This window comes from Pristiophorus japonicus, chromosome 5 (assembly GCF_044704955.1).
Source record: "Pristiophorus japonicus isolate sPriJap1 chromosome 5, sPriJap1.hap1, whole genome shotgun sequence".
Lineage (NCBI taxonomy): Eukaryota > Metazoa > Chordata > Chondrichthyes > Pristiophoridae > Pristiophorus > Pristiophorus japonicus.
This window is the reverse complement of record NC_091981.1, coordinates 12,784,039-12,807,351: the sequence shown is the minus strand read 5'-3', so window position 1 is coordinate 12,807,351 and position 23,313 is coordinate 12,784,039. Positions and strand designations below refer to the sequence as shown.

General features: G+C 49.9%; 1 protein-coding gene across 4 annotated transcripts in view; it reads right to left on the bottom strand.

Annotated features, from left to right (window-relative positions):
- Positions 1-23,313, bottom strand: part of LOC139263747 (cadherin-12-like) — a 419,878-nt gene that overhangs the window by 369,502 nt on the left and 27,063 nt on the right. The window lies entirely within an intron of this gene.

Genomic DNA, 23,313 nt, shown 5'->3' with positions numbered 1-23,313 from the left:
GTTTCCACTGATGGGGGAGACTAGAACTAGAGGGTATGATCTTAGAATAAGGGGCCGCCCATTTAAAACTGAGATGAGAAGGAATTTCTTCTCTTAGAGGGTTGTAATTCTGTCGAATTCGCTGCCTCAGAGAGCTGTGGAAGCTGGGACATTTAATAAATTTAAAACAGAGATAGACAGATTCTTAATGATAAGGGATTAAGGGATTAGGGGGAGTGGGCAGGGAAGTGGAGCTGAGTCCATGATCAGATCAGCCATGATCGTATTAAATGGCGGAGCAGGCTCAAGGAGCCGAATGGCCTACTCCTGCTCCTAATTCTTATGTTCTTATACCTGGACACATGGAGCAACAATGAGGAACACCTGGGCATCCAAACCAGGGTTAGTACCTGGACCTCTGGGGATGAGGGGTCCAATTGTTTTTTTTTGGTGGTTTGAAGTGGCATTTCTGAGGATTTTGACAGGGGTGCCCCACAGATGCTCCCTCACACTACCAAGTACCCAATTTTCCTAGGTCCATTCTCTGATCGTCAGTCGGCTCAGTGGGGATGGTCGCACCCCGGCACTCAGGCTGGGAACGGGCTCCCCGTGTATTTTCAGGATGACGGTCCATAACCGTCGGATCAGCATTCCTACGCGTGCTGGCGACACACAGCTTCACCACTGTGCTACTATCTGTGGCCCAGTGACCATCACTGCTCGTGTCTCATTGCCTGTCCAATACAAGGGGAGCTTTTCCCAGGCCTGTCGCCAGATATTTCCCGGGCGGAGAAAATTGGCTAAGTCAGAATGCACGGCCTGCGAAGAATCACGCCCAAGCTTTGTGCCATTTAAATTATTGGAAGGAAAATTGAGCATGATGTTTTACCGGTGTCTCTCTCTCTGAAGCACCCAATTTTGCAATACCTGCTGTGATCAGGAAATCCAGCGTGCCTGGGTGTAGTAACCAGCAAAGTATCTTATATTATGTGAGGGACGAGTCAGAACGTCCTCTATCTAAACATTGTGAAGACCAGCTCTTAACACAGAAACCTGTCATCATGTGACTTTGTCACATGACCCGTTTATTATTGACATTAGTAGTTGCAGTACACCAGTAGTCCAGTAGGTGGAGCAGTAGTCCACTAGGGGGAGCTCTATTACAGCCACATTCGACTTATTCTAGCAACTACGTAGCCCCTGGCCTTGACTGCACCCCGACCCTCCTGTTCTGTCCAGGCTAAACACCACAGTGTGCATCCTCAGTGTTCTGTTCCACCATGAACTGAGCTTCAAAGGGATACAGTAGTATAGTGGTTATGTTACTGGATTTGTCATCCAGAGGCCTGGACTAATAATCTGGAGACTTGACTTCAAATCACACCACGGTAGCTGGGGGATTTAAATTCAGTTAATTACATAAATCTGGAATATGAAAGCTAGTGTCAGTAATGGTGAGCCTGAAACTGCCGGATTGTCGTTAATATAGAAACATAGGAAATAGGTGCAGGAGTAGGCCATTCGGCCCTTCGAGCCCACACTACCATTCAAAGAAACATAGAAAATAGGAGCAGTAGTAGGCCATTCAGCCCTACGAGGCTGCACCGCCACTCAATATGATCGTGGCTGATCCTTTAGCTCAACACCGTATTCACACTTTTCCCCCATACCTCTTGATGCCTTTTTGTCATGTATGTACATGAAGTTTGTAGCCACCAGATGGTGTCATTGTTGGAAGCCACTGAGCAGCACGCACATGGTGCTGCTCTGGTATAAAAGGCCAGCCATTTTGAGAGTCAGGCACTTTGGGCCTAAATAAAGCAGAGCCAAGGTTGTACCTTGTTCAGTTAAACAGTATTCAGTTTGTATCTTTATTGCATACATAACACTTTTGTTTCTAGAAATTTATCTATCTCCTTCTTAAATAATTTCAGTGACTTGACCTCCACAGTCTCCTGTGTTGGAGAATTCCACAGGTTCACCACCCTCCGAGTGAAAAAATTTCTCCTCATCTCGGTCCTAAATTTCCTACCCCGTATCTTGAGACTGTGACCCCTTGTTCTAGACTTCCCAGCCAAGGGAAACATCCTCCCCGCATCCAGTCTATCCAAACCAGTCAGAATTTTATACGTTTCAATGAGATCCCCTCTCATTCTTCTAAACTCTAGTGAATACAGGTCTAGTCGGCCCAATCTCTCCTCACACTCCTTCTCACCCACTCTTTCCCTCGGCGACTATCTGTCCCGCCTGTGACGGGGACTGTGGTTCTCATATTGGACTATTCAGTCACCTAGGGACTCATTTTTAAAGAGTGGGGGCAAGTATTCCTTGATTCCGAGGGTTTGCCTAAGATAATAATGACGAGAGCCACGTTCTCTGTCGCAGGTGGGGCAGGTGGTCGTTGGGGGTGGGGGGCGGGGGGGGGTGGGGGGGGATGGGTGGGACTGGTTTGCCGCGCGCTCTTTCCGCTGCCTGCACTGGTTTGCTGGGTGCTCTCGGCGACGGGACTCTGGGTGCTCAGCGCCCTCCCGGGTGCTCTTCCTCCACTTGGGGTGGTCTTGGGCCAGGAACTCCTGGGTGTCGGTGGGGATGTTGCACTTTGTCGGGGGGGGGGGGGGCTTTGGGGGTGTCCTTGTGACGTTTCCTCTGCCCACCTGGGGCTTGCTTGCCGTGGGGGAGTTGCGAGTGGGACGCTTGCTTTGGGAGTCTCGTGTCAGTTTGTTAGATAGATTCAAAAGGGAGTTAGATGTGGCCCTTATGGCTGAAGGGATCGGGGGTATGGAGAGAAAGTAGGAAAGGGGTACTGAAGTTGCATGTTCAGCCATGATCTTATTGAATGGTGGTGCAGGCTCGAAGGGCCTATTCCTGCACCTATTTTCTACGTTTCTATGTTTCTCCTCCCTTACAAATCCCCTTACAAAATTTTCAGCCCCCTAGTGAGCAATCAGCCTGCCCTCCATTCTCCCTGGCCCTCAGAATTTCACCCACTTGCCGCTCCAAAGGTTACTTAACACACTGAAATAAAATTGTTCCGTCAAATTCATTGGACACTTGCCCCACCAAGATCATGTTTTATGTAATAATTTCCATTCGCCACCCACTGCGAGTGCGAGTGCGGTGTTGGGAAGTACAAAACGTTTAGCCTGTGGCTTTTTGATAATGCTCCGCATGCAGCTCAATAAACTGTAGCAGGAAATGTAACATTTTACTTAATAAAGACATTCATATAGAACTTCAAAGCATCACAATGGGCTCCTGCCTAAGGATGGAAGAGAGATGTAATGCCGTACAGTAGACCAAGTAGGCACTTGGGAAAAATGTGCAGTGTTTTGACTCAGCTTTTAAATGCCCAAACTTCGAATCTTCACAGTCTAAGCCAAACGATTCATCAGTGAACAGCCCTTATGATTATTAGTATTGCATCAGTAGATCATCACAGAAAGAAAACACATTCCTCCTCTCCCAGTGCTGTAGCTGTAAGAATTACTCACCAATAACTTTCCATTAGTGGCAATGTAGGTGTTTGAGATATCGATAGATAGATAGATAGATAGATAGATAGATAGATAGATAGATAGATAGATAGATAGATAGATAGATAGATAGATAGATGGATGATCGATCTATCTATCGATCTGATAGAGAGATAGATAGATAGATAGATATCTCGATAGAGAGAGAGCTAGAGAGATAGATTATATATATATAAAAAAAGACTTGCATTTATATAGCGCCTTTCACGACCATCAAAAGTCCCAAAGCGCTTTACAGCCAATGAAGTACTTTTTGGAGTGTAGTCACTGTTGTAATGTAGGAAACGCGGCAGCCAAATTGCGTATAAGCAAGGTAGCACTCTCACCTCCGAGTCAGAAGGTTGTGGGTTCGAGTCCCACTCCAGGGACTTGAGCATAAAAATCTAGGCCAGCACTCCCAGTGCAGTGCTGAGGGAGCCACTGCACTGTCGGAGGTGCCGTCTTTTGGACGAGACGTTAAACCGAGGCCCCGTCTGCCCTCACAGGTGGAGATAAAAGATCCCATTGTGCTATTTCGACAGAAGAGCAAGGGAGTTATCCCCAGTGACCTGGCCAATATTTATCCCTCAGTCTACATAACAAAATAGATTGTCTGGTCATTATCACATTGCTGTTTGTGGGAGCTTGCTGCATGCAAGTTGCCTGCCGCGTTTCCCTCATTACAACCATGACTACACTCCAAAACGTATCTCATTGGCTGTAATGCGCTTTGAGACGTCCGGTGGTCGTGAAAGGCGCTATACAAATGCAAGTCTTTTCTTTTTATCATGCTGGATGGTAAGGACAATATCTGGCCCCATTCAGTCAAGGGATGCTGGCTGGCTTTAGAGTGCTGGCAGGTGTTGAGTGTGTTGTGGGGAGTGACAGGGGTAATTGGGGAGAACAGTCAAAAGGGGCAAAGTGTGACAGGAGGCACCAGGAAGGAACGGCAATTTCCAAAAATTGTGGCTTTGTTAAATACGGGAGCAAGGATTCACAGTACCTCAAGTGTTCATTCTGGGCAGTCTGTTGGATCAACTCAGCATGTATTGTAAATTGTGTAAACAGGCTTAAGAGCAAGGATATATTCACAGGAATGTAAAATCATCGAATGTGTAAAAGTCAGTCAACCATATCTGTAGTGGTTTGGAATATGTCAGCTTGGTGAACTGTGTTTAGAGGAATGGGGAGTTTACATGACGGCACTTAGGTTACTTCTGATCGTGATACAAATGATGGGGAGAGTATGTGATGGAAATCAGGTCACTTGTGTTTATGCAAGTGCATGTTTTTGTAGTGCACATTGTTATTCTGTTCCTATTCCACTCAGTATTAGCTGTGGCTCAGTGGGCAGCACTTGCCTCTGAGTCATATGTTTGTGAGTTCAAGTCCCACTCCAGGAACTTGAGTACAAAATTCTAGGCCGGCACTCCAGTGCAGTGCTGAGGCCCCGTCTGCTCCCTCAGTTGGACGTAAAAGATCCTATGGCACTATTTCGAAGAAGAGCAGGGGAGTTATCCCCAGTGTCCTGGCCCATATTTATCCCTCAATCCACAGAACAAAAACAGATTAGCTGGTCATTATCCCATTGCTGTTTGTGGGAGCTTGGCGGAGTGAAAATTGGCTGCTGCGTTTCCCACATTACAGCAGTGACTACACTCCAAATGTACTTCATTGGCTGTAAAGAGCTTTGAGACATCCGGTGGTCATGAAAGGTGCTATATAAATGTAAATCTTTCTTTCTTTTGTATCTAACATTGATGTACTATGATTTATGGGACTGACTATTTGTACTGTGTTTTTTCTGTTCGATTGTCGAGACTCCACCCCTGATGCCACCCGCCCGAACTGAAAATGCCAGACCGGAATCATTCCGACCATGTTGCCTGCTGAGCTCTCAACCGAGCAACCCCAACCCGAGGGGGTGGGAAGAGAGAGAGAGTCTGGGGGGGGTGGGGGGAGAAAGTGAGAGACTTGGGGGAGGGGGGGGGAGGGAGAGAGAATCTGAGGGGGTGGGGGGGTGGTAGAGAGAGAGCCTGGAGGGGGCGGGGGTGGGGGAAGAGAGAGAATCTGGGGGAGGGGGGGAAGAGACAGAGCCTGAGGTGGTGAGGGGGAGAAGGTGAGAAAGCCTGGGGTGGGAGGGAGGTAGAGAGAGTCTGGGGGGGAGAAGGGAGAGAGAGAGAGAGAGAGAGAGAGAGAGAGAGAGAGAGAGAAGGGAAAGAAAAAGAGAAAAAGAGAGAGAGAGAGAGAAAGAGAGGTGGGAGAAAGAGAGCAAGAAAAAGAGAGAGGGGAGAGAGAGTGAGAGAGAGAGAGAGAGAGAAGAGAAAAAAGAGAGACATGAAAGACTTGCATGTATACAGCACTTTTCACAACCACTGGATATCTCAAAGCACTTTACAGCCAATTAAGTACTTTTTGGAGTGTAGCATCTGTTGTAATGTGGGAAACGCGGTAGCCAATATGCGCACAGCAAGCTCCCACAAACAGCAATGTGATAATAACCAGATAATCTGATTTTTTTGTGATGTTGATTGAGGGATAAATATTGGCCAGGACACCGGGGATAACTCCCGTGCTCTTGACCGAAATAGTGCCATGGGATCTTATAATTACATTAACCAGTAAACCATTTTGCTTCAGAAGTACATTCACCACGAGACGGTCAGGAATCAGATACAAGCCTCACTGCAATACAGAATTCCATGGGATCTCAGTAGATCCTGTTCTCCATAGGAACAGATCTCCAGGCATCATCTAGAAATATAGAAACATAGAAATTTACAGCGCAGAAGGAGGCCATTTCGGCCCATTATGTCTACACCGGTCGACAAAGAGCCGCACGGCCCTTGGTCAGCAGCCCTGAAGGTTACATATAAACCTAGGAACAATGAACAATGGCAGAAAGTTAAAGAGCACCCAGCCCAACCAGTCCGCCCCACACAACTGCGACACCCCTTGCACCGAAACATTCTACACTCCACCCCAACCGGAGCCATGTGGTCTCCTGGGAGAGGCGAAAACCAGATAAAAACCCAAGCCAATTGGAGTGGGGGAAAAAAAAACTGGGAAAATTCCTCTCTGACCCCTCCAGGCGATCGAAACTGGTCCAGGAGATCACCCTGGCCGTATTCGATTCCCTGCCGAACTTACCATCATATCTATGTCGGCAAACAAAAGGTTATCCAGTCTAATCCCAGTTACCAGCTCTGGGTCCGTAACATCTATTAGGGCTTTTAACAGAGGACCTGTTTGTGCAAGCTGCTTCATTTGAAAACATGCAAGAATGCAGCAGTTTTGCAGTAGCAACGCTGCGATATCAAGCAGTCAGCAGCCTAAGCCATCTATTCTGGTGCTCAGCTGCAATATTCATATTTTAGCATTTTACTAAGTAGCACATCGACCTCTTAAACCCTGCAGCAAATAGGCCATCTGCTAATCTAAGTGTTCTGATTAGAACCTTGGGCCCAGGCACAGGCACAGCTTAAAGGTCAGGTAATAGAATTAATAACGTTGTCGCAACAAAAATGGCAAGCTGGCCAATTGCAGATAAATTATTGTGTCAGCTGTGACTCAGTGGGTAGTACTCTCGCCTCTGAATAGAAGGTTGGGGGTTCAAGTCCCACACCAGGGACTTAAGCACAAATAAATCGAGGCTGACACTCCCGGTGCAGTGCTAAGGGAGCGCTAAACCGTCGGAGGTGTCGTCTTTCTGCTCTCTCAGGTGGACGTTGTTGTGTATCTGTAAAGCATGCACTCCCATGTTCCGCCACCAAGGAGCTCATCCCCTGAAGTCCCAAGGGATCCCAGCATCCCTTGGGAGCACTGTATTTAAGCCGGCCCCAAAGGCCTGTTCCTCACTCTGGAGTGTCTTATTAAAGACTGAGGTCACTGTTACTTTAACCTCCCTGTGTGCAGCCTCATCTGTGTTAGGAACACAATAACTGGCAACGATAATACGAATCGAACGCAAAGATGCAGCAAACTGTGGGCATCCTGGAGAAGTTCTCGGAGAGTGAGGACTGGGGAGCCTATGTCGAACAGCGAGACCAGTACTTTGTAGCCAACGAGCTGGACGGAGAAGGAAAAGCTGCAAAAAGGAGAGCGGTCCTCCTCACGGTCTGCGGGGCACCGACCTACAGCCTCATGAAGAATCTTCTGGCTCTGGTGAAACCCACAGATAAGTCATATGAGGAGCTGTGTACACTGGTGCGGGAGCATCTTAACCCGAGGGAGAGCGTGCTGATGGTGAAGTATTGATTCTACATGTGCCAGCGATCTGAAGGTCAGGAAGTGGCGAGCTACATTGCCGAGCTAAGGCGACTTGCAGGACAATGTGAGTTTGATGGCTACCTAGAGCAAATGCTCAGAGACTTTTTTGTACTGGGCATTGGCTACGAAAACTTTTAACTGTAGAGACACCAACCCTCAGTAAGGCCATTGCGATAGCACAAGCGTTTATGTCCACCAGTGATAACACCAAACAAATCTCTCAGCACACAAGTGCTAGCAATGTTCATAAATTAACTGGAATTGTGTTTGTCAGCAGAAATGTACAAGGCAGAACCCACAATCTGCAACTGCCAGCAGGCCTCAAGTGACCCAGATGACTCAGAGTCCCCAACAAAGGATGAATGCAAGACAATTCACACCTTGTTGGCATTGTGGATGCTTATTCATGCTGCTTCAAAGGGCATGTTTTCAAGAGCTGTGTAACAATCGGGCACCTCCAACGAGCTTGCAAATGAGCTGCAAGCTCTGCAAAACCTGCTAACCACCACGTGGCAGAGGAAGATCGGTCCATAGTGGATCAAAGCAATTTCAAGCCTCAGAGAGAGGAGGCAGATGCTGAAGTACATGGGGTGCACACATTTTCGACGAAATATCCACCTATAATGCTAAACGTAAAATTAAATGGCTTACCCGTAGCCATGGAACTGGACGCTGGCGCTAGCCAATCCATCATGAGTAAAAAGATGTTTGAGAGACTGTGGTGCAACAAGGCATTCAGACCAGCCCTGAGCCCCATCGTCAGGAAACTGAAAACGTCTTCTCAAAGGATCAACGACACCACGCCGGACCAGGAAATCGAACCCATCACATCCAACAGCCTAGCAAGGCCAGGCTCACCTCGCAGCCCTGCAGGGCCAACAGCACGTCAGCCCAGCGAGGGCACAGGCAACACACCAGAACAGACATTTGTACCGAGGCGGTCTACCAGGGAAAGAAAGGCTCCCAACCGCCTCACCTTGTAAATCGTTTTCACTTTGACTTTGTTGGATGGGCGGGGGGTGGGGGGTGGGTGGGTGTATCTGTAAAGCATGCACTCCCATGTTCTACCACCAGGGAGCTCATCCCCTGAAGTCCCAAGGCATCACAGCATCCCTTCGGAGCACTGTATATAAGCCGGCCCCTAAGGTCTGTTCCTCACTCTCGAGTGTCTTATTAAAGACTGAGGTCACTGTTACTTTAACCTCCCTGTGTGCAGTCTCATCTGTGTTAGGAACACAATAACTGTTCGAAGTCCAGTGCGCCCTGAGGGCGTTGTGCCGCCGAGTCGGAGGAGCCACGAGCGGGCGCCAGGGGTCCGCGGCGATGTCGGTGACCCACCCGACCCGTCTTGAAAGATGGACCAAGGAGTCTAACACGTGCGCGAGTCAAAGGATGTCACGAAACCCCAGGGCGCAATGAAAATGAAGGTCAGCGCGGGTCGCCCTAGGTGTGATCCCGCCGCCCTGCGAGGCGGGCGCACTAGCGGCCCGTCTCACCCGTTCCGGCGGGGAGGTGGAGCACGAGCGTACCTGATGGTACCCAAAAGATGGTGAACTATGCCTGGGCAGGGCGAAGCCAGAGGAAACTCTGGTGGAGGTCCGTAGCGGTCCTGACGTGCAAATCGGTCGTCCGACCTGGGTATAGGGGCGAAAGACTAATCGAACCATCTAGTAGCTGGTTGCCTCCGAAGTTTCCCTCAGGAGAGCTGGTGCTCGTCCACACGCAGTTTTATCTGGTAAAGCGAATGATTAGAGGTCTTGGGTTTCGAAACGATCTCAACCTATTCTCAAACTTTAAATGGGTAAGAAGCCCGACTCGCTGGCTTGGAGCCGGGCGTGGAATGCGAGTGCCGAGTGGGCCACTTTTGGTAAGCAGAACTGGCGCTGCGGGATGAACCGAATGCCGGGTTAAGGCGCCCGATACCGACGCTCATCAGACCCCACAAAAGGTGTTGGTTGATATTGTCATGTATTCAACCAGCATTGTAACCCATGTATAATCTGACCGAAGTTGTACACTGTGAGAACAATGACCACTAGATGGGAGACACTCCGAACCTGGACCTTCAGGTATAAAAGGGGAAGCTCCACCAACTTTCATCACTTGCGTGCTAAGAAATAAAGGACAGGTCACAGACTGACCTTCTCTCAAGCATGGGCCTCGTGTATACTGTATAGTAAGGACGTATCAATGGCGACGAGAAACTGGGATTTAAACCACGTGAGCATGGCCACTAGCAGAACAGACAAGAGGTACTGTGTTAAGGAATGGTCGGGACAGAGATTCAACATTGTTAAAGCAGCACACAGTTCTCCAGGCAGACAAGGGCAATCGGGCATGCCCCAACATGTAGTCGAACCCAGAGGGGGAGTTCGACAGAGACAATGGCAAGTTGAATGGTGATTCACGCCATTGCAAGGGACAATGCGGCCAGTAATGGGGTCATCAACACCTGTTAATGGCGCATTCAAGGACAGTCACAGGGGCAGTCAGGGATGATCAACTGGCAAGGGACCTTTTGTTTCAAACAACAGCTCATGTTGGAGGCGTGGAGGCCCACACTCAGCCGGAGTTTGCAGAGATGAGCAAAATACCTGCAGAAATTGCAGAAGTGAAAGCTGGGGGAAATCGCTGGAAGCTGAAGTTCAGCGAGTTCATGTGGAGCACGTATGCAGTTCATACACCAAGAAGCCACCGATAATGATGAAATTGCTCCTCAATGGCATCCCAGTATCAATGGAGCTAGACACGGGGGCCAGCCAGTCCCTGATGGGTATCAAACAGTTCAAAAAGTTGTGGGCGTCCAAGGCCAGGAGACCAAAATTATCGGCGATTGACGCACAGCTACGAACTTACAGAAAGCAGATCATTCCGGTGCTAGGCAGTGCCACGGTAGTCGTGACCCACAAAGATTCGGAGAACAGGTTGCCACTCTGGATTGTCCCAGGGGACGGTCCTGCACTACTGGGGAGTAGTTGGCTTGCTGTCATGAACTGGAAATGGGGCGATGTCAATGCAATTTCCTCTGTGGAGCGAGTATCATGCTCACAGATCCTGGACAAATTTGACTCATTATTTCAACCCGGCATCGGCACTTTCATGAGGGCCAAGGTAGCGATTCACATAAATCCGGACTCCAGGCCAGTACACCACAAGGTCAGAGCGGTGCCGTACGTGATGCGGGAAAAGATAGAAGGCGAATTGGACCGCCTGTTGAGGGAAGGCATCATTTCGCCAGTCGAATTCAGTGACTGAGCGAGCCCGATCGTGCTGGTGCTCAAGGCGGATGGGTCGGTCAGGATATGTGGTGATTACAAGGCCAGCATCAATCAGGTGTTACTCCAAGACCAGTATCTGCTACCGAGAGCGGAGGACCTCTTTGCGATGCTATCCGGTGGCAAACTTTTTTCAAAATTGGACCTGACCTCAGCTTACATGACCCAGGAGCTGGCGAGTGAGTCGAAGAAGCTGACCACCATCACGACACACAAGGGGTTGTTTGAGTACAACAGATGTCCGTTCGTGATTCGCTCAGCCGCCGCGATCTTCCAACGAAATATGGAAAGCCTCCTCAAGTCGATTCCAGGGACGGTGGTTTTTCAGGACGACATCCTCATCACGGGGTTACAATACTGAAGAACACCTCCACAACCTGGAGGAGGTGCTACGCAGACTGGATCGGGTAGGGCTGCGACTGAAAAAGGAAAAGTGCGTCTTCCGAGCTCCAGAGGTAGAATTCCTGGGGATGAGGGTAGCAGCAGACGGGATCAGCCCTACTGCGTCCAAGACGGAAGCGATTCCGAGAGCACCTCGATCCCGTAACACGACAGAGCTGCGTTCGTTCCTGGGGCTCCTGAACTATTTTGGTAACTTTCTTCCCAAATTGAGCACGCTGCTAGAGCCGCTACACGTGCTCCTACGCAAAGGTCGCGAATGGTCTGGGGGGACAGCCAGGAAAGGGCTTTTAATAGAGCACGCAATTTGTTATGTTCCAACACTCTGTTAACACTATACGACCCATGTAAGAAACTTGTGTTAACGTGCGATGCGTCATCCTATGGTGTCGGGTGTGTGTTGCAGTATGTCAATGTCAAGGGTCAGTTACAGCTGGTAGCGTATGCCTCAGGCAGAAAGGGGTTATGGGATGATAGAAAAGGAGGCGCTCGCATGTGTATATGCTGCAAAGAAAATGCACCAGTGCCTGTTTGACAGGAAATTTGAGCTGGAGACAGATCACAATCCACTAACGTCCCTTTTGGGCGACAACAAGGCCATAAATGCAAACACACCGGCCCGCATACAGAGGTGGGCACTCACGTTAGCCGCCTATGACGATACAATTCGGCACAGACCGGGCACTGAAAACTGCACTCAGCAGGCTCCCACTAGCCACTACTGAGGGGGCTACCGAGCATGCTGCTGAGATGGTCATGGCTGTTGAAGCTTTCGGAAGTGAAGGCTCACCCATGACAGCCCGTCAGATTAAGGTCTGGACAAATAGAGACCAGCTATTGTCACTTGTCAAGAAATGTGTCCTGAATGGGGACTGGGCAGCCACGTACAGGGCATGCCCTGAGGAATTTAAACCATTTCACAGGCGCAGGGATGAACTCTTGATTCAGGCCGATTGCCTACTGTGGGGAAACCGCGTAGTCATGCCCCAGATGGGCAGAGAGGTGTTCATCAGAGAACTCCACAATGGGCATCCGGGCATTGTCATGATGAAGGCAATTGCCAGGTCACACGTTTGGTGGCCAGGGATAGACGCAGATCTGGAACTTTGTGTTCGCAGGTGCAACACGTGTGCCCAGCTGGGCAATGCGCCTTGGGAAGCCCCCCTTAGCCCCTGGCCATGGCCCGCCAAGCCTTGGTCACGCATCCATGTGGTCTACGCAGGTCCTTTCATGGGAAAAATGTTTTTGGTTGTAGTAGACGCCTACTCCAAATGGATCGAGTGTGTCATTTTAAATTCAAGCACAGCCTCTGCCACGGTAGAAAGTCTACGGGCAATGTTCGCCGCCCACGGTCTACCGGACATCTTGGTCAGCGACAATGGCTCGTGCTTCACAAGCACTGAATTCCAGGACTTCATGGCAGGCAATGGAATTAACCATGTTAGAACGGCACCGTTCAAGCCGGCCTCAAACGGCCAGGCAGAACGAGCAGTGCAGATAATCAAACAGGGGATGCTCAGAATCCAAGGGGGTTCCCTACAAACCCGCTTATCACGCCTCCTGTTGGCCTACAGATCCCGACCACACCCACTCACAGGGGTTCCACCCGCAGAGCTGCTAATGAAAAGGACGCTCAAAACCCGGCTATCCCTTATACACCCCACCATGAAAGAAATTGTCGAGAGCAGGCGCCAGCCACAATATGACTACCATGACAAGAATGCGAGGGCGCGATGTATTGATGTAAATTATCGTGTTTTTGTCCTCAACTACGCTGCAGGGCCCAAATGGCTCGCAGGCACTGTGATTGCCAAAGAGGGAAAAACGATTCTGGTAGTTAAACTTACCAATGGACAAATCTGCAACAAACACGTGGATCAAACAAAAAGGAGGTTCAGCAACCCCATAGAAGAAGCAGAGGAAGAACACGATGTAGAGTTCACTCCATCACAGGTGACCGCACACTGGAACCAAAGGGAGGAGAGCCCAATCACTGTGGGCAGTTTGGATAGGCCTGAGGCACCGCCAACAGCAGACATTCAGGCCAGCACCCAACAACCGGACCTCCAACTCAGGCGCTCTACAAGAGAGCGTAAACCACCAGAGAGACTCAACCTGTGATCCCAATAAGACTTTGGGGGAGAGGTGATGTCGTGTATTCAACCAGCGTTGTAACCCATGTATAATCTGATCTAAGTTGTACACCGTGAGAACAATGACCACTAGGTTGGAGACACTCCTAACCTGGACCTTCAGGTATAAAAGGGGAAGCTCCACCCACCTTCATCACTTGAGTGCTAAGGAATAAAGGACAGGTCACAGACTGACCTTCTCTCAAGCATGGCCCTCATGTGCATTTATACTGTATCGTAAGGACGTATCAGATATAGACAGCAGGACGGTGGCCATGGAAGTTGGAATCTGCTAATGGCCATGTAACAACTCACCTGCCGAATCAACTAGCCCTGAAAATGGATGGCGCTGGAGCGTCGGACCCATACCTGGCCGTCGGCAGCAATGGAGAGCCCGCGGGGGCTAGGCCGCGACGAGTAGGAGGGCCGCTGTGGTGAGCACGGAAGCCCAGGACTCGGGCCCGGGTGGAGCCGCCGCAGGTGCCGGTCTTAGTGTTAGTAGCAAATATTCAAACGCGAACTTTGAAGGCCGAACGACCTCAGATCAGACGTGACAACCCGCTGAATTTAAGCATATTACTAAGCGGAGGAAAAGAAACTGACAAGGATTCCCCTCGTAACTGCGAGTGAAGCGGGAAGAGCCCAGCGCCGAATCGCCGCTCGCCTGGCGGAACATGGGAGTGCATGCTTTACTGATACACAACAGACGTAAAAGATCCCCTGGCACTATTTCGAAGAAGAGGAGTAGAGTTATCCCTGGTTTCCTGGCCAATATTTATCCCTCAATCAACATAACCAAAAAAACACAGGTTATCTGGGCCATTATCACACTGATGTTTGTGGGGCATTGCTGTGCGCAAACTGGCTGCCGCATTTCCCACAGTAGACCACTGACTACACGCCAAACGTACTTAATTGGCTGTAAAGCGCTTTGAGATGTCTGGTGGTCGTGAAAGGCGCTATATAAATGCAAGTCTTCTTTTATAAAAGGGCACTCGGACATTAGAGTATAGACCAAAATGAGGCGGGGAGGATTGCACTCCCAGAACAGAAACTATTCAATTCCCAATTTAAATGGAGCAATGGAAGTCGGGTGGACTCTGTTATGGGATACTGGAGGATGGATTTTCCCCCATTTACTCCACCCAGGAAATGGTTAACGCACAAGCTTGAGAGAGGGAACTCTGCCTCAAAGTGCATATTTATCCAGCGATTGGTGCACATAAAGAGGTAAAGAGCTGTTGTGGGTGCAAAGGTGGCAGAATAAGTCAGCGGGGCCAATTTTGGACTTCTTTCAGAAGTGGCGGAACAGATTCCCCACCTCTTATCGAGTTCATTGGTTACGACTGAATGAAGGTGCCTCCATTCGAGGTTGATGGGGTTAGATGGAGTAGGGTGAGAGGAGGCCCGTGTGCAGCAGAACCACCAGCATGGGCCCATTGTGCCAAATGTCTGTCCCTCTGTGGTGTAAATACTATGCAAGATCAGACGAGTTCGACAAAGGCCGGGTGGTGCACGCTACATGAAGGAACAAACTATCTCAGACTGCTTTATTAAGGGGGCTAAATTGACCCATGCCCCAATTGGGGGTGTTAACCTTCCGGGGACGGGACTTTTAACGCACGGCACGCAAGTTCCGCCCGCCCCCCCACCGCACAATTGCCCTTACCGCCCCTGAAAGGAAGTGCAGCGCAACCTCGCGCACTCCACTTCCTTTGGGGCGGCAACCGGTGTGCGACTGGGGCGGGAAATCAAGCGCTACATCGACGCTCCGCGTAGCGCAGACGCGAAGCTGGCGTTGAAATCCGCTCGCGCCAGTCTCGCAACCTGTGGGGGCAATTTCCCCCGCGGGGCGTCAATGGGTCAGCACGCGATGGTCAGGGGTCGCCGTGCACAGCAATGATGTCATCGCCGGTTGCGCGGCAGCCCGGGGTGCTAACTGTGGCAGCAAATCCGCAAACTTCCCCCCCCCCCCGCCCCCCCTGCCCCGGGTGAAACCTGTCTTAACAACATAAGAACATAAGAAATAGGAGCAGGAGTCAGCCATTTGGCCCCTCGAGCCTGCTCCGCTATTCAATAAGATCATGTCTGATCTGATCATGGACTCAGCTCCACTTCCCTGCCCGCTCCCCATAACCCTTGACTCCCTTAGCGCTCAAAAATCTGTCTTTCTCCGCCTGAAATATATTCAATGACCCAGCCTTCACAGCTCTCTGGGGCAGAGAATTCCACAGATTTACAACCCTCAAAGAAGAAATTTCTCCTCATCTCAGTTTTAAATGGGCGGCCCCTTATTCTAAGACTATGTCCCCTAGTTTTAGTTTCCCCTATGAGTGGAAATATCCTCTCTGCATCCACCTTGTCGAGCTCCGTCATTATCTTAAAAGTTTCAATCAGATCACCTCTCATTCTTCTGAACTCCAATGTGTCTAGGACCAACCTACTCAACCTATCTTCATAAGTCAACTCCCTCATCTCCGGAATCAACCTAGTGAACCTTCTCTGAACTGCCTCCAAAGCAAGTATTTCCTTCCTTAAATACGGAGACCAAAAGTGTGCACAGGTGATGCTAATGGGGCTGTAAAAGGGGGCAATTTCACCCCCTAAGATTCTATCCTTGATACAATGGATTCCACTAATCGAAATAGGGGTCAACCAGATGCCTCTCCCCCCCCCCCCCCACGCCCCCCACCTCCGTCCACCAGTGCCAATGTTTCCTCATCTCTCACTGCAGCAGTAGTATTTTGCCATCCATTATGGATGGGAGCCCTCATCGTTAATATTGATGTGAAGATCCTCTTGAGTGATATTGTATGCCACAGGAAAGAACACTACAAGTAATCAAGTCACCAACATTGCTGCTCGAGGAAACTGAATATTCGCTTGATGACAGAGTCTTGTGTGCCTGGATGTATCTACCGATTGTTGACACCTGAGATTATGCAGTGAGTTATGAACGACATTGTTACACTTCAACAAGAAGTCGTGTACTTACTCAACACATTTAAAAGGAACACAATCAAAACTTGACTCACTGAGAATGAAGGAGGTACACACTGACCTAGGTGTCGAGTTCTCACGTGCAAGGGAATTAATTGTGCTCTGTCGAAGGTCGCACAATGTTTGAATAGAGACCTTGGTGGTTGACCTATGGCAACAGTTAGTAACCGTAACTCCACATGAGTTACATAAGAACATAAGAAATAGGAGCAGGAGTAGGCCATACGGCCCCTCGAGCCTGCTCCGCCATTCAATACGATCTTGGCTGATCCGATGATGATAAAGCGCAACATTCCCACCGACACCTGGGAGTCCCTGGCCAAAGACTGCCCTAAGTGGAGGAAGTGCATCCGGGAGGGTGCTGAGCACCTCGAGTCTCGTTGCCGAGAGCATGCAGAAATCAAGCGCAGTCAGCGGAAGGAGCGTGCGGCAAACCCGTCTCACCGACGATTTCCTTCAACCACTGTCTGTCCCACTTGTGACAGAGACTACAATTCCCGTATTGGACTGTTCAGTCATCTGAGAACTCACCTTTAGAGTGGAAACAAGTCATCCTCGATTTCGAGGGACTGCCTATGATGATGATGGCTGATCCGAACATGGACTCGGGTCCACTTCCCTGCCCGCTCCCCATAGCCCCTTATTCCCTTATCGGTTAAGATAAGTCCTTGAGATAACCAGTACTGTTGCAGTTCTCTCTTCAACTGGAGATCTACACGGGTGTGAAAGTGAGTCTGTAATGCCTCTGGAAAAGTATAGCGGGCACATCGCAAATGTGCGTGGATTTCGTTCTTTTACGAATGACCAAGAAATTGCCCCCTCCATGTGACTGCCATGCTCCATTGATGAAATAAATGCCAGGGCTCCAATGACCTTCGCAAACAGAGCAGCTCTAGTCTGAAGACATCTGCAAGGTATTTGCTACTATTTGGCATACTTCAGTAATTAACCTCCCCGGAGAGCCACAAATTCCCGATCAACGTCTCCTCTGTTGATACAAGGCATGACATTGTGTCCCAGTAGACATTGTCTCTCAGATATATGTTCCTACATGGGTAAAATTAAAGGATGATTCATTCATTAAACTGTTACCATAAACCAACAGCAGTTTTGCAAATTGATAAGGGGCCAAAAATCCACGGCAAATCCCGGCACACTCCCACCAAAAAGCTAGAGGAATAGCCTGACATTCTGTGCCACTTTGCGCTGGGCCTTGTATGAGGCTGCATCGGTGTACATCCCAAACAATGTCACCCGTGTTGGGGTTGGGGGCGGGGGAGGGGGTTGGAGGGAGTTCACGGACCCGGGGGCAGGGGGGAAAGGGAATCGGGGTCAACCATGGAGGTTCCTGAATAGCCAATTTTGGCACTCATCCAAGGCTTGTAGATTTTCAGTCCCTTTATCTTTAACTTGACAGAGAGAGAAAAATGAACCATGTGATTGTATCGCCATCCTGTCGTATGACATATTTGACCCTTTTTCCTCGGTCGAAAATGCTTGAAGGATTAAATGTCAATATAGAGATTTCTTTTTGTCATGTTTGGTGAAGTGTTTGGCCCAACAGCAACACTTCCAAGCGTGACCAATCAGCTGTGGAAGTCACTTAATTAGATCTCCACCACTGCTTACTTCCACCATCATAACATCATCTGCCTCAGCCCAACTGCAGCTGAAACCCTCATCCCAGTCTCGATCACCTCCAGACCCGACTATTCCAATGCTCCTCTGATCGGCTTCCCATTCTGTGCCTCCATGAACTTTAGCTCATCCGCTGATGTCCAACTGAATTCTACCAAGAGAATTATCACCAGTACGCTTTTATTGACACCAATACCTTGGCTGCCCGTGCTTGCAAACATCGCCCCACCACACCTATGCCGCGAATACGCAGTCTCCAGAGAAGACAACCACTACACCAGCAAAGACATGTCGATCCAGGCCGACTGGAACAACCGACCACCAACCCGTCTCAAATCTAGAAGACCATTTAGAACCGTCGCCGAAGCCCTTCAGTGATCTCACCTCAGCCTCGATGACCGATGGTGAACTGCTTGGAAGAACTGCGACGTATGGAATGGATTCCTTACAGAGGACCCCACGGTACAACCTGTGGGATCAAACCTTCCTCGTAAACAGTGGACAACCGTCAACCGCCTCAGAACCGGTCATGGTAGATGCTACCACCGTCTCCATATGTGGAAGATTAAAGCTACCCTATCATGCGACTACGGAGCTCCTAATCAGAACCTGGAGCGCATCATTGAGCAATGCCCTCAGAGGGAATTCACAGGCAGCCTACAAGATAGCCATGCTGTTACACCGGAAGCTTTGACCTGGATATCTGACTTAGATATTGACATTTGATTTGCCTTGTTATGACCATGCGGAAGAACCAGCTCAGCCTAAACTCTGCTACCAGTCTCCTATCCTGCGCCAAGTCCCGTTCACTCATGACCCCTGTGCTCGCTGACCTACATTGGCTCCTGTAAGGTATATACCTGTGAGTATGCTCAGAGGTTGGTTGAACTGTGAGTGGCTTAGCCAGTCACGTGATGTTCACAAGACTCAATAAAACCCCAATCAGTTGGGTTCGGGGGATCCACGATGAGGCAGGTGGTTGTGAGCCTGGTAGATGAACTGGTAATGTGTAGTGTGATTGTTAAGCCTTTTGCTAATAAACAACTAGTTCTTAATAGCAATGTGTTGCTATGAATTCTTAAGCAAAGAACCCATGAAGCACATACATTACAACTCCCTCCCCCCACCCCCCCCTACCCCAACACCTCAAATTTAAAATTCTCATCTCTGTTTAAATCCCTTCATGGCCTCGCCCCTCCCTATCTCTGTAACCGCCTCCAGTTCTACAACCCTCCGAGAACGTTACTTTCCTCCAATGGTAGCCACTTGAACATTGCCACTTCCATCACCCCACCATTTGCCGCCCTCTCAGATTCACGTAAGTACCTTGCTAAACCTCTCTGCCTTGCTCTCCTCCTTTGAGTCCTCTTAAAATCTACCTCTTTTGTTACCCCATCTAAAATTTCCTCTTTTGGCTTAGTGTCGATGTTTAGTCTGATGACACCCCTGTGAAGTGCCTTGGCACCTCAGTGCTATATAAATGCAGGAATGCAGGTTAGTGTTGTTGAAACTACCAAAATCACTGGCGGCCAATTGGCATCTCTGAGCTGGCATCAGGCACCTGGCTGCCACAGGTATGCTGTATCTGAGGCAGCTGCATGAATATTTCCCCCCCCCCCCCCCCGCCGAGCCATTTTCATATCCTGGGAATCACCTAGCACAGCTCCTCCCATCCTCTCCCCTCCCCCACACTCACCTCCCACTTACTCCCCGCTTCCCTGGCTTGACACTCCAGTGCAGTGCTGAGGGAGCGCTGCACTGTCGGAGGTGCTGTCTTTCAGATGAGATGTTAAACCGAGGCATCGTCTGCTCTCTCAGGTGCACGTAAAAGATCCCATGGCACTATTCCGAAGAAGAGCAGGTGAGTTATCCCCGGTGTCCTGGGGCCAATATTTATCCCTCAATCAACATAACAAAAACAGATTATCTGGTCATTATCACATTGCTGTTTGATGGGAGCTTGCTGTGCGCAAATTGGCTGCTGCGTTTGCGATATTACAACAGTGACTACACTGCAAAAGTACTTCATTGGCTGTAAAGCGCTTTGAGACGCCTGGTGGCCATGAAAGGCGCTATAAAAATGCAAGTCTTTCTTTCTTTTTGCGCCCCCCTCACTAGTCCTTGCACCTTCAGGACAAGTACAGAACATAAGAAATAAGAGCAGGAGTAGGCCATGTGGCCCCTCGAGTCTACTCCGCCATTTAATAAGCTCATCGACCTCAACTCCACTTTCCCGCTCAATCCAAATATCTCTTGATTCCCCTCGAGTCCAGAGATGTATCTCAGCCTTGAACATACTCAAAGATTGAGCATCCACAGCCCTTTGGGGTAGAGAATTCCAAAGATATGCAACCCTCTGAGCGAAGAAACTCCTCCTCGTCTTAGTCTTAAATGGCCGACCCCTTATCCTGAGACTATGTCCTCCTAGGTCTAGACTCTCCAGCCAGGGGAAACAATCTCTCAGCATTTCCCCTGCCAGGCCCCCCTCAGAATCTCAGATATTTCAATGAGATCACCTCTCAATCGTCTATACTACAGATATGAGTACAGATCTTTAGCAGTACATTGGGCCTCTGCGATTGAATCCTTCCCCCTGCTGATGGAGACTGGATTGGAAACGTGCTGTGAGAAGGGTTTTAAGGAAATCAAAGACTGATGTGGCTTTGCTCTGCACTGGTAGTGCTATACTACCCTTCAAGTCAGTGGGGGTCCAGGAACACAAGGTTTCACCAGGCCGTCCTGTGCTAGCTTGTCCAGTGAGCGTTGCCAGAGGAAATTGAGACAGAAGGCCGAGAGCATCCCCACGTCCACCTCAATACAATCACCACGCTAGACCTGTACCTACCACAATGGCATTGGAGGGAGCAGTGTGCGGCGGCCCAACCCGGAAATCGGCACTGTCCCGGGCTTGCAAGACCATCGGCAGGCTGGGGACATTGGAGGGAGCAGCATGCAGCGGTATACCACTGCAGGGAGCAGCGCGTGCTGCTGCAGGAGGGTCAGGCACAGCAGGAGGGGCGAAGTTTGCAGAGGGAAGTGACCGGGACCCAGGAGTGGTGTGAGTCTGGGGCCCAGAAGAGGCGAGGGCCCAGGGGCAGCACGGGCCAGCCCACACTGTGCGATATGTGCGCGCGCTAGGTCCGTGCAGCAGAGCTGGTCTTCAGTCATCTTGGTTGACCCTTGCCACTGGATAAAGGCCTAGCTCTCTCAAGCCCGTGTGGTGGCTGGTGTGCAACGGCCACCCCACGTTAAAAAAATCCACGCACAGGGCATCTTCCCACCCTTCAACATGTAGTTCGGGATCTGGAATATTAGGTCTTTCATTGAAACACCTGTGAACTCATCCCTTTGGCGTGGAAGCAAGTCATCCTCGCTTCGAGGGACTGCCTATGATGATGATGATGAGAGTGGCATTCTATGCAGAAACCTCAGTACACAGCTGACATCACGGACCTCTATTCTGCTTTTCTTTAAACCCTGCACTTGGGGAACATCGATTCCCCAAGCACAAAGTGTTATATATGTAAACGTGTAAATACCTTGTGTAACCACCAGAGGGTTCATCCCCTGGAGTCCCAAGGGATCCCACAATCCCTTGGGAGCACCTGTACTTAAGGAGGCCTCACAGGCTGGAGAGGCCCTCTGCAGGCCTGGAATAAAGGACTACGGTCACACCTTACTACGAGCTCACAGCATCTGGTCAGACTCTTTATTCAATACATAACACAAAGGAAAGGAAAATCGACTGTGCCAAACTTAATCGCAGCCATTCACCAATTAACAACCCTGGATGGGATGGCTGTGTTCCCCAAAGCATTGCAAATCCTGGCTGACATTCCAAATATAAGTCGGAGCTCGGGAACGTCCGTCCACGCCGATTGACTGTTTTGTGGCACGTTAAGCTCCTGTATGTGTGCGTCCTTGTACGCTTGGCAAAATGACATGCAGCTGCTCACTCCTCTATATATTCTGTCTGCTGGCTCAGAACATTTCAGGTCCCCTGGGTTGGGAGAACACTGCAACTGCAGACTGCCAGAATTCAAATAACACGAGCAGCACCAACCCACTCCCAATGTTTTGGTCTCTGTACCGAAGGAAGGATGTACTTACCCTAGAGGCGGGGCAACAAATGTTCGATGGATTGATTCCTGGAACGAGAGGGTTGTCCTATGAGGAGAGATAGAATAGATTGGTCCTAAACTCTCTGGAGTTTAGAAGAATGCGAGGTGATCTCATTGAAACACATAAGGTTCTTCAGGGGATTGACAGGGTAGATGCTGAGAGGTTGTTTCCCCTGGCTGGAGAGTCGAGAACTGGGGGCACGGTCTCAGGATAAGGGGTTGGCCATTTAAGACAGAGATGAAGAGAAATGTCTTCACACAGAGGGCTGTGAATCTTTAGAATTCTCTACCCCAAAGGACTGTGGATGCTGCGTCGTTGAGTATATTCAAGACCGAGACCGATAGATTTTTGGTTCTGGGGGAGAAATTCACTATTGCCCTGTTTGGGGCGCTAATTTTTTTGACGTTTGAAAAGTTTGGCTTTAGCGCTCCAAGAAGGAGGTGGAGCATGAACTCAAGCACCTCACTTCCTTCTTAGTACGCTAACGGCAGCAGGTGAGGCCGGAACCTCAGGAGGCGGTGCACACTGGACCGTGCGGCACTGCTGTGTTCAATGGTTCCTTCGCTCCCTTAAAGGGAAGGGCCATCGCTGCAAGCTCTGCAGTATGAAATGCACCACCTGGATCACCCAGGGAGCGGCAATCAGCCTGGTACTCCAGCAGAGCGCCGGGCTGAACGATCGCATGCAGAAACCCGCGAAAGAAACGACAACAAGAAAGGTAAGTTTTTTTGTTTAAAAACTCACCTTGCCATTAATCGTCGCCCCAGGAGCGGCCGGCCGCCCGATTCGTGCCTCCTGCAGCTGTCGGTGTTTTCGTCCAGCGCTGCTGCAGGATGAAAAAGTCAATTTTGGGTGCGGGGGCGCTAACGGGGCGACGCGCGCGGTGATGACGTCTCAAACTCCCGGCGCAAGAGCTCGCGGCGCAACGCCGTAGCGCCGCCGCTAAACTCCCGCCCAATATGGCAGGTGTCAATGTTAGCGCCGCAC